Source organism: Cicer arietinum, chromosome 5, assembly GCF_000331145.2.
Source record: "Cicer arietinum cultivar CDC Frontier isolate Library 1 chromosome 5, Cicar.CDCFrontier_v2.0, whole genome shotgun sequence".
NCBI classification, from domain to species: domain Eukaryota; kingdom Viridiplantae; phylum Streptophyta; class Magnoliopsida; order Fabales; family Fabaceae; genus Cicer; species Cicer arietinum.
In genome coordinates, this window is record NC_021164.2 from 46,639,989 (window position 1) to 46,651,433 (window position 11,445).

Below are 11,445 nucleotides of genomic sequence, written 5' to 3' on the forward strand. Positions count from 1 at the left end.
CAGCATTCGCCACTGTTGAAACGCGCCCAAGCGCATCCAAGCGCGCCTGGGGCGCGATAACCGCACCAGCAACCATAAAAACAGGGATTTTTACTGTTTTATGATCTTTTTTTGACTCTGGGGAACTTGGGAGACTTGTGCCCTAGCATAGAAACTCAAAGACGGCCGTTTCTAACGCCATTGAAGCAGTTTTATCAAGAATCATCCATGAATCATTCTTGTAATTCTTCTTTAATCCTTATCTTTTGTATCTCTGTCATGAGTAACTAAACCCTATTTGTTAGGGATGAGTGTAACCAGATGAAACCCTTATTTTTCTGATTTGATTTCTAGTTATATGAATGAGTTTATTGAATTGTTTTTCTCATCTCTGTGCTTAATGCTTTTTATTGCTTGATCAACATTAAAATGTTCTACGGTTTGTATTTTGAAACGGAAGTGGACTTTACGAATGCTTGAGATGAGAAATTCATGAATTTGTAGTCTAGGGATAGATGCAGGTCATGAAACCAATTAAATTAGTTGCAAAGCAATAATTTACAAGAGAATTTCTATACGGTAATGCTTAATTCTAATCTTAAATCCACTAAGGAATTAGGGGTTACTTTGGAATTAAAGGTTCTGTCACTAAGACATTAGGGCAAGAATAATAAAGAGAATTCGGTAATAATTCAATAAAGGAATTCAGTAACTAGGATCAAATTAGACACCAAGGTTGGATTCGAAGTGAAACTCATCCCTGACATTTTTCTCATTATAAAAGATCAATTTTATTATTGTTGTTAATTTCAAACATTATTTCAATCAACTTGGGAACCTTTTTGTTCAATTCTAGTAATCAAATATAATTCAATAGTAAAACGCAATCCTTGAGTTCGACACTCGGTATTACCGTTTTAATATTACTTGCAACGATTCAGTACACTTGCTGAAACGCTATCAAACACCTCGTGGAAAAGCATTCTATTTTCAAATTGAATTGCTTGCTCATTTGGTTGATGACACTTACCCCGATATGTTTGCCACTGATATTCCTTCATTGTCTGGTTTGGATGATACTTATAATTGTGAATTCTGTACAGATACTCAATTGTGCTCTGTGTGTGCTGAGATCAAAGCTGCCTTGCAAGTTGATAATTGTGTTGATATCGATATTTCTACTAACATAATTGATTTTGCAGACTTAGCTTCGACCACTGGTGTTGTACCTTCCATTGAACAACCACCGACTATAGAGCTTAAACCACTTCCTGAAAATTTGAAATATGCTTATTTAGAAGGAAGTGGCAAGTTACCTGTGATTATTTCAGCCAAACTTGAAGATGAATAGGAAGAGAAGTTGTTGCAGATTTTGAGTAAACACAAGGAGGCAACCGGACGGACCTTGGCTGATATTCCTAGTATTAGCCCATCCATGTGTATGCATAGGATACTACTGGAAGACAGGGTAAAATCAGTTAGGCAGCCCCAAAGGCGACTTAACCCATTAATTCTGGATGTTGTAAAAAAAGAAGTGACCAAGTTCTCGCAAGCAGGCATTATATACCCCATCTCTGATAGTCAATGGGTGAGTCCGGTGCAGGTAGTCCCAAAGAAAAATGGACTCACAATGGTTAAAAATGAAAATAATGAACTTATTCCCACACGAGTGCATAACAGCTGGAGGGTATGCATCGATTACAAGAGACTAAACCAGGAAACTAGAAAAGATCATTTTCTTTTACCATTCATAGATTAGATGCTTGAACGGTTGGATGGTTTTTACAGGCGATTTATCAAGGATTTCAGTAAGATATCTTTTCCACTGTCAAATTTGCTGCAAAAAGATGTCAGTTTCACCTTCGATGACAAATGCAAGAAGGCGTTTGATTTCTTAAAGGCAGCACTAACCTATACTCCCATAATTCTGCCACCCAATTGGACCATCCCTTTTGAAATTATGTGTGATGTATCTAACTATGTCGTGGAAGCAGTCCTTGCACAAAGGGTTGGTAAGGCTACCCATGTTATTTATTATGCTTCTAGGACTTTAGATTCTGCACAGGCTAATTATACTACCACTAAAAATGAACTTTTAGCTATTGTTGTTGCACTTGATAAGTTTAGATCATATTTTTTAGGTTCGAATGTAGTTTTTTTTACTGACCATGCAGCTTTGAAGTTTTTGGTGAAGAAACCAAAAGCAAAATCGATATTGATCCGGTGGATGTTGTTACTCCAAGAATTTGATTTAGAGATTAAAGATAAGAGTTGAGCTGAAAATTTGGTGGCAAATCATTTTGACCAGAATAGAAATGGATGAGGACCCCATCCCTATTCAAGATGACTTTCCTGATGAGCAACTGCTACAGTTGCGTGAGGTAACTCATTGGTTTGTTGATTTAATTAATTATCTAGTTGCTGGAGTCTTTCCTGCAGATGCATCGTGAACACAAATACACAAACTTAAAAGTGATTCCAAATACTATGTGTGGGATGATCCATATCTGTGGAAATTATGTAGTGACTAGGTGATTAGGCGATGTGTTTGCCACCATGAGGCTCAATTCATTCTTCATTTTTGTCATGCCTCTCAAACTGGAGGACATTTTGGTCCTCAATGGACAGCAAGAAAAGTCTTAAACTCGGGTTTTCTTTTGGCCCACTTTGTTTAAAGATGATTTTGAGACTTACAAAACATGTGAACAATGCCAAATAGCACGAACAACAATCACTCGTAGGAGTGAGATGCCTCAACAACCTATGCTTTTCTGTGAAGTATTTGATGTGTGGGGCATTGACTTTATGGGCCCTTTTCCTGTATCTTTTGCTTATGTCTATATTTTACTAGCTGTTGATGAAGTTTAGAAGTGGGTGGAAGCAATACTCACTAGGACTAATGATTCTAAAGTTGTTGCAGGTTTTATCAGATCAAATATTTTTTGCAGGTTTGGAATACCCCGAGCCATCATAAGTGATCAAGGCACTCATTTTTGCAACCGCACCATGGACGCTTTGCTTCAGAAGTATGGGGTTGTGCACAAAGTTTCTACACCTTATCATCTCCAGACTAATGGGAAAGCTGAAGTGTCAAATAGAGAAATCAAACAGATCTTAGAAAAGATGGTGCAGCCAAATAGGAAAGATTGGAGCCACCGACTTGAAGAAGCTCTTTGGGCTCATAGAATAGCCTACAAAACACTAATAGGAATGTCCCCTTATCGACTTGTTTTTGGTAAGGCATGCCACCTCCCAGTAGAAATAGAGCATCGTGCTTATTGGGCGGTCAATAGTTGTAATCTTGAGATGGAGAAAGCAGGTTTGGAGAGAAAGCTTCAATTGCAACAACTTGAAGTGCTTAGACTTGAAGCTTACGAGAACTCTCGCATCTATAAGGAGAAAACTAAGTACTTTCATGATAAGATGATTTCTAGGAAGAAATTTTCCATTTGCCAAAAAGTTTTATTGTTCAACTCCCGTTTGAAAATTATGGTTGGAAAACTTCGATCGAAGTGGATTGACCCTTTTGTTGTTACTAACATTTTACCTTATGGTGCGGTGGAAATCAAAAGTGAAAACACCGAAAAAATGTTCAAAGTAAATGGACAACACCTCAAGTTATTCCATGAGAGCTATGTGCTTGAAGATGATATCATAGAAGAAGTCTCCTTGGAAAAGCCCACCTATGCTGAAGTTTAAACAAGGAACTCCCTTTCCTTATTCTTATTTATTACTTGTTACTTTCATTGAGGACAATGTGTAATTTAAGTGTGGGATTATTATTTAGGATTTTTTTGTTTTATTTCAAAAAAATAAATAAACTAAAAAAAATAAAATAAAAAAAATAAAAATGGACATTGCATTGCATGCTTTTTCATCAGATTTTATGATTGTAAATGTTGAGAGTTTGTTTGGACTGACATGATTGGATAGTATTTTTGCATTCTTGGTAAAATAAATTGGATTAAAATGCTAAATTGTGTATCATTTGTGATAAGTCATTAACATTTGTGAGATTTTTTAGCCTTATTATGAATGAAATACATTTTTCATCTTTTTTTTTCTTGTGTGTTATCTCACTCATGATTACTAGTTACGCCAGAACATGACTTGACTCTTGTCCGCATGCATATATTGAAATGATCTAGGCACTTGTTTCTAATTAAGCTACCAGCCAATTAAGTCTACCCTACAATTATCCATTTGTTTAAGCCCTTTTGAGCCTAATTACCCAATTATTTTGTTACATAGTTCATTACAAGCCTAAAAGTGAAAAACAATGAATTGCCTCAATCTTGGGGGACAAAATGAGTCTTTCCTTACATAAGTGCAGGGGTGCTCAACTTGTTTGTTTAAATTTGAGGGTTATGGAAAAAAAAAAAATTATATATATATACACATATATGAGGAAAAATGATTGTGTTGTGAGCAAAGAGAGTATGAAAATAAAAGTCAATGATGTTTTTTTGAGTTAGTTCTTAATGTTGTGTTTCTCTCTTAATCATTACTCCTTTATCCTCTTTGATTTTCAGCCCTAGTCTCCTTAGGATTATCTCACCCTTACCTTGGTCACGTTACAACCTAAATAAAGATCTTTTTATCATTATCTGCATGTGTTTCAAATATAGATTATAGAGGCTTGTCAAGCCTATGGTATAGCTAGCTTTCATGATGTGTTTTGAGTATAAACAGTAGCCCAAATACTTTGAGAGAATTTTATATCCTAAGAGGACTCTATCACTTATAATGCATTCGTTAGTTAACTTGTCCTCTTGTTTGCCTTGGTTGTGATAACAAAACCATTCATGATTGCCTTAAGCTAGATATATTTTTTCTCTCACCGCTTTGCATTCATAAGAATATTTGGAATCACATGCATTGTTTTGCTCGGAGTGCAAAAGTTTAAGTGTGGGGGAATTTGATCATAGCATTTGGGCACATGTTTTTAACTTTTTAGTTTGGTATTTTACAAACTCTTTATAGCTTAGATTAATATTTTTAGCTTGTTTCTAAACTTTGGTCGAATTTGAATTATAATTTTATTATTTGCATTTAATTTTATTATTTGTATTTTGACTCTTTCTCACTCTGTAGGTCATAACTTGAGCTTTGGATATCAGATTGGCGCATATGAGCAGGTGCTGCTGGAAAGATAAAAATTTGTGCTACAACTTTTGTGTTGGAAGAAAAGACCAATTCCGAATTTTACTGGGCTTAAATTGCAGATTTCTTAATTTGGAATTTTGTAATAATTTTAATTAGCGGGTCACTTGTTTTTAAACCCTAAACCCTAAAGCACAATATCAAGTATTATATATTGGCAGTTTTGATTCTTTTCTAAGGACGGAAAAATTAGGATTCAAATTGCTACAAAAAATAAATACTTTTATTTTAATTTCATGGAAGACTAATTTTATAAGATTAATCCACGAGTTAAGAGTTTCGTCAACAACTTGAGATTCAGGTTACACTGTCAATTTCGATTCATGATTCTATTATTGTTTATTTGATTATATTGATATTTTGATTGCTTAAATTGAATTTCAATAGGATTGATTAAATTTATTTGACATAATTTGGTTTCGGTTTCTAATTTAATTGAATTATGATTTTGCGACGCTTGATCGTTAATTGTAATATTTTGATGATTGTGATGCTTAATCCAATCAAAGAAACCAAATTCACATAGGATTGATTACGCTTGTTTGATCAATTCTATAGTCAAATAAGAATAAAATCACAGATTAGAAATTAAACTCATTGATAGAATCTGTGATAGGTTTGAAACTCGAATAAGTGGATTAATCGTTTTGCCCATCTGTTAAATCAAATATCTAAAAAACCCTTTTTAATTTCAATTTTCAGTTCAGTTGTTATTATTATATCAGCAGTCCTTGCGAAACGATTCGAGTTATTACATCTATTTACATTTTATCAATTGTATTTGACCCGTGTGCGACATCGGATCAGCCACCTATTTGAAGTGATGTCTATGAAGTATAAATACCCCATTGTTTCATATTAATGGACACACAATCCTACTACCGGACCTTGAACAACTATTGAACAAATTTCTGATTTTTTTCAAAGTTATTTTTCTTATTCAAGTACTTGCATTACATTTACATATCATTGAGAAAGGTTTTCAAAGTACTCTGGAAATAATATTGGATTGATATCATTAAACCATTCTTATTCTTATTCCAAATCAAATTACATTATTTGTAAAAGAAAGTAGTATTTTCTTAAAGTAGTCTAATCTAAGATAGCGGTGTGCTATCTTGGAAGTTTCCATTAGAAGTTTGTAGCAGAGATCCTAGGTTGGGATTTGTACATTTTCTGACAATAGTGGAAAAATCTATTTTAGTGTGCAAGAGGACTTGATGTACCTTTGGTCATAAGGGGAACCAGAATAATATCTTTGTGTTCATTATTTTTCTGCCATTTATCTTGTTCATACATTATCTTAAATAAGAAAAATCAATCACCAAATCTCTAAAAACAAGAAAATTCTAAACACCTAATTCAGTCAAGCGGATATAAAAATATTACATTAATTGGGTACGCATATATACACATAAAATCGCATAAAATATTTTTCTTTAAAATATTACACTAAAATACTATTATTTTTATTACAATATATCAAATAATAAAATTTATTATTTATATCGCAAATTTAATCTAATATTTATAAAACTAGCACATCATAGAAAACACCTATATAATGAAAATTAATCCCAAAATCTACCAACATATATTATAAAATAATTTTAACATCAAATTAATTATTTAAAGTCCTATTTAATTAATAAAATAATTTATTATAAAATTTGGGGTGTTACAAATATATCCTATATGGAGTCTTTCAGCCATATCTAGAGTATTTCTGCCATATATAGGAGAAATCTTGCAGCTTCCATTTGAGGGACAGAAAATTAGGCCCGACAATCTGTGTGAATGGGTGGGTGTTACGAAATGTGATGCATATGTTGCGTTGTGTCGGTTTGACAAAGCGAACATGCAACGAAAAAGGACACAAGCTGGTTCAAATTTTGCTTGGCATTGGTTTTAAAAGAGACCTATTCTTATCCGTTGCGAGTTTTCCTAAAAAAATCTTGTATAAATTATTATATACTTTTTTGGGGTTTAGAGTGTCACATCGTCGTCTCAAACACAGTCGTTTTGGTGTTGGTTTCTCTCAAATTGGAGATACAGTGAAAATGAACGATGCAAAATGACGAATTTTAGAAACGGAGAAGTCGGGTATTTTAGAGAGAAATTAGGATGGTTAATTATATGAGAAATTAGGATGGTTAAATATATGAGAAATATATGAGAAATTAGGATGGTTAAATATATGAGAAATTAGGATACCCAACTTCTCCGTTTCTAAAATTCCTTATTTTGCATCGTTCATTTTCACTGTAAGTCCAATTTGAGTGAAACCAACGCCAAAACAACTGTTTGAATAGAGAAAATGTCTTATTTTGGGGTTTAGGGTGTCAGACCGTCGTTCATCTTCTTAGTGCGAGTTTTAAAAGAGACCTCATCCAATGTGGGGTCTTTAACTAACTCTTGATCCTTAAAAAAATGATATGTGGGGAGTGTTAACTTGAAAAAAGTTGACCTAGGGCAGTCATATGGTGATGGTTCATGAGGCAATGAAACAATAATTTGACCGGTTTCAATGGATTTTTTTACATAATACCTCATGTTTTCTTATACAAAACTCAAACAAGTTATTATTCCAAGTTCAAATTGAAAATAATGTTCTCCAAATACAAACTAATTGTCAAAATCAATTCTATTACCACCCATTCTTTTTACATCAATTATTTCAATACCAATATACTTAAATAGCTCAAAACAACTCATGTTGTCAACATATTTTGTTGTTCCAATACCACCCATTATTTTTATATCAATATATTGTGTTGTCTAATTTTTTTGACTTATCATGGTCACAAACCACGCAGTAGTATTACACAATATAATAAATAATAACGAACACGATGCAGATGTAAACTTACTCCATATTATCTATCACATTATTATGATCCAATGGGTAGCCTATTAGTTAATAACATCTCCATGGTTTAAAATTTACAGTGTGTAGTTTTTTTTATAAGACTTTGATTTCAAACACTATAGAGACAATCATTATGCAAATAAGCAGAAAAACATGAATTTTGTAAAACATGAATTCACTATATGTGAAAACACAAACTTTCAAACCTTCAACAAACACTTAACAACAAAGTATTTGAGTAGAAAGTATACAATTTATTTACCTATAGGATTTTAATATGAAAAGAAAGCAAGAGTACACATAAGGCATCACAAATATTTTCATACAAAACCACATTCACACCAACTTTGGCTAACACATAAGCAGATACCAAACCACTCCAGCTTACCAACCACTAATTAACTTCAATTCACCGCTAATTTTTCAAAGATTATTTAGGTTTGAAATTGAAAAAAAAAAAGGATCCATAGTCATTCATTTCAATTCACCACTTATTTCAATTCATAGTCACTAATTTCAATTCAAAAGTCCTTTAGCTAGATTTTTTATACCAATATCTTTAGTTTCCTAATTTATGTAGTTTCCAATTTAAAATTAAGATCTTGTATACATATATGATGACTTTTCATCATATGTATATTTTTCATTGTTTTTAGTCTTATTTATCTTTTATTCATTAGTTAATTTAAGAAGTTATTAGATATATTTTGTTAATTTTAGTTCTTTGATTTAATCGAATTCAAAAGTGTCAACAAAGATTCATCATCAATAAATGGTGAGGCTTTGATGCCACAAGCTAATTAAAGGTTCCTTTTTTATTCAGAAGTCCTTTAGCTAGATTTTTTATACCAATATCCTTAGTTTCCTAATTTATGTAGTTTCCAATTTAAAATTAAGATCTTGTATACATATATGATGACTTTTCATCATATGTATATTTTTCATTGTTTTTAGTCTTATTTATCTTTTATTCATTAGTTAATTTAAGAAGTTATTAGATATATTTTGTTAATTTTAGTTCTTTGATTTCATCGAATTCAAAAGTGTCAACAAAAATTCATCATCAATAAATGGTGAGGCTTTGATGCCACAAGCTAATTAAAGGTTCCTTTTTTATTATTCGATTGAACAAAATTTATATACTTTATTTTTTATATAATACATGGATTTTAATCATTAAAAAAAAGGATTGTATAGGAAATTTAAAAAATATAATTATTTGTCAGTTAGCACATTAATTATGTAATCATTGATTTATTTATTTAGACCTTTGTAAAGTAGATTTCTAGTTTTATAAATTTAAATTCTGAATTTTATATCTAGAAAAAGAATGTAACTACCTCGGTATTTTTTTTTTATTTTGTTCTCATTTAGGTATTTGGATCAAATATTTTTGTTCTATTTAAGATAATAGTCAAACTTTTTTAAATGATTGTTTTAGAAAATTAATGCAATTTGATGTAGTGTTGAACTGATAGGTTGAATAAGATAATTTAATTGTTCGATTTCTATGGATAAATTAAGTTTATGATTTTATTTAGTACATATTTTTTTTTTTAGTAAATTCTTAGGTAGTATTCAATTATTATTTACATTCTCATTTAGATAATATTAAATTAGTTCTTATAAGTATTATTTCATTTAAGGTAAATATTAAAACTTTTAATAATTTTTATCACAAAAATAATCATTTTGCAGATTATTTATTCTTAGAATTTATTGCCTTAGTAATTAAGAGTTACAATTAATTGTCTTAATCTTTAACTTTGATCATGCATATATAAGATAGTAATTAACATTTAAAAGGAAATGAAAAATGAAGACTTATTGAAATTTAATTTTTTAATAAATAAAAATAAACAAGAAACTAATGTGTTACCATAAAATGGTAACCTATCTTGCTTATAAATTAAGGGATGCTTGTGGTGGTTGATCATTCTAAAACTTCATAAAAATCTAACGTGTACAGTATACACATAATTAAATTAAGATGATGGGGAAGAAGATTATTGCTTTTTTACTGCTTGTAATGGTTTTAGGCTTGCAAGTGACAACATTGGATGCCCACCAAATTGATGACATCAGTTGCTTTGAGGCTATTATTTCCTTAGTGTCATGTGCACCGTTTTTGACAGGAGTAGGCCAACCAGCACCATCTACTACATGTTGCGAAGGAGCACATAATTTATTTCAAAAGGCAGACACCACTCAGGTTCGACGTGATATTTGTCAATGTCTCAAAGGTGCTTCAATAAAATTTGGAGTTAACTCTGACAAAGCAAAACAACTTCCACAACTTTGTAACATTGGTCTCTCCTTTTCGTTTGATCCTAGCATTGACTGCAATACGTAAGTTTGTCTTCAGTTTTAATAAGTGTTTTTCTATGTAGAAAGACTTAAAATCACGACCTTTTTATCACCAAACACTGTGGCTCTCCCGCAAAACCATCATACTATTATTTTTATTCTTATAAATATTTTTTTATTTATCTACAGGATACCATGATGCTACTATATCGGTCAAGCAAATCACGAAGTAAGCTAGAAGAAGAACAATAAAAACATTATAGCAATACACAAAAGAAAAAATTGTACCAACTCTTTAAAGTTGGATAGTTTTTAGCAGTGCATTTATCAAAATTTGAATCATAGTATTTGTTGTCCATTTTCTGTTTCTAAATTATTTATTTGTGATATGATTTTTTTGGGATTATATTCAAAGAAATTGGTGAGTAAAATATAATTTTAATCTCTAAAATATTGAAATTTTTTAACTCAACCAAACCAACAAACACTTGTACATGAACATCAGTTTCTTCCTTTTATAAAAAAAAATTAATGCTACAAGAAGTGACACTTGTACATGAACATCATTTTCTTCCTTTTATAAGAAAAAATAATTCTACAAGAAGTATTCTGATTCAACAGTTTTTGGGCTAAAGACCCAATCTAGTATTCTGGCACATTCGCTGATAGCGTTTCAGTAAGTGTATTGAATCATTGCAAGTAATAACTAAACGGTAAGACCAAGTGTCAAACTCAAGAATTGCGTTATACTATCGAATTAAAATTAATTATTAAAATTGAACAAAATATTTTTCAATTGAATGAAGAATTTTGAAAATAGCAAGAGTAGTCGTATTGAACTTTCATAATACAAAAAATGTCAAGAATAAGCTTTACTTCGAATCCAACATTGATTTCTAATTTTATCCTAATTTTTAAATTCACTTATTGAACTATTACCGAATTATCTTTGTTATTCTTACAAGAAAGATTCATGAAAGATTCTTGATAAAACTCCTCTAACGGTGTTAGAACCAACCTTCTCTAAGTTTCTCTTCTAGGGCACAAGTCTCCAAACTTCCAAAAACCAAAAAACATACCTAGAAAATGAGAAAAACACATTTTTATGCATTTTGCAGTGTTTCATG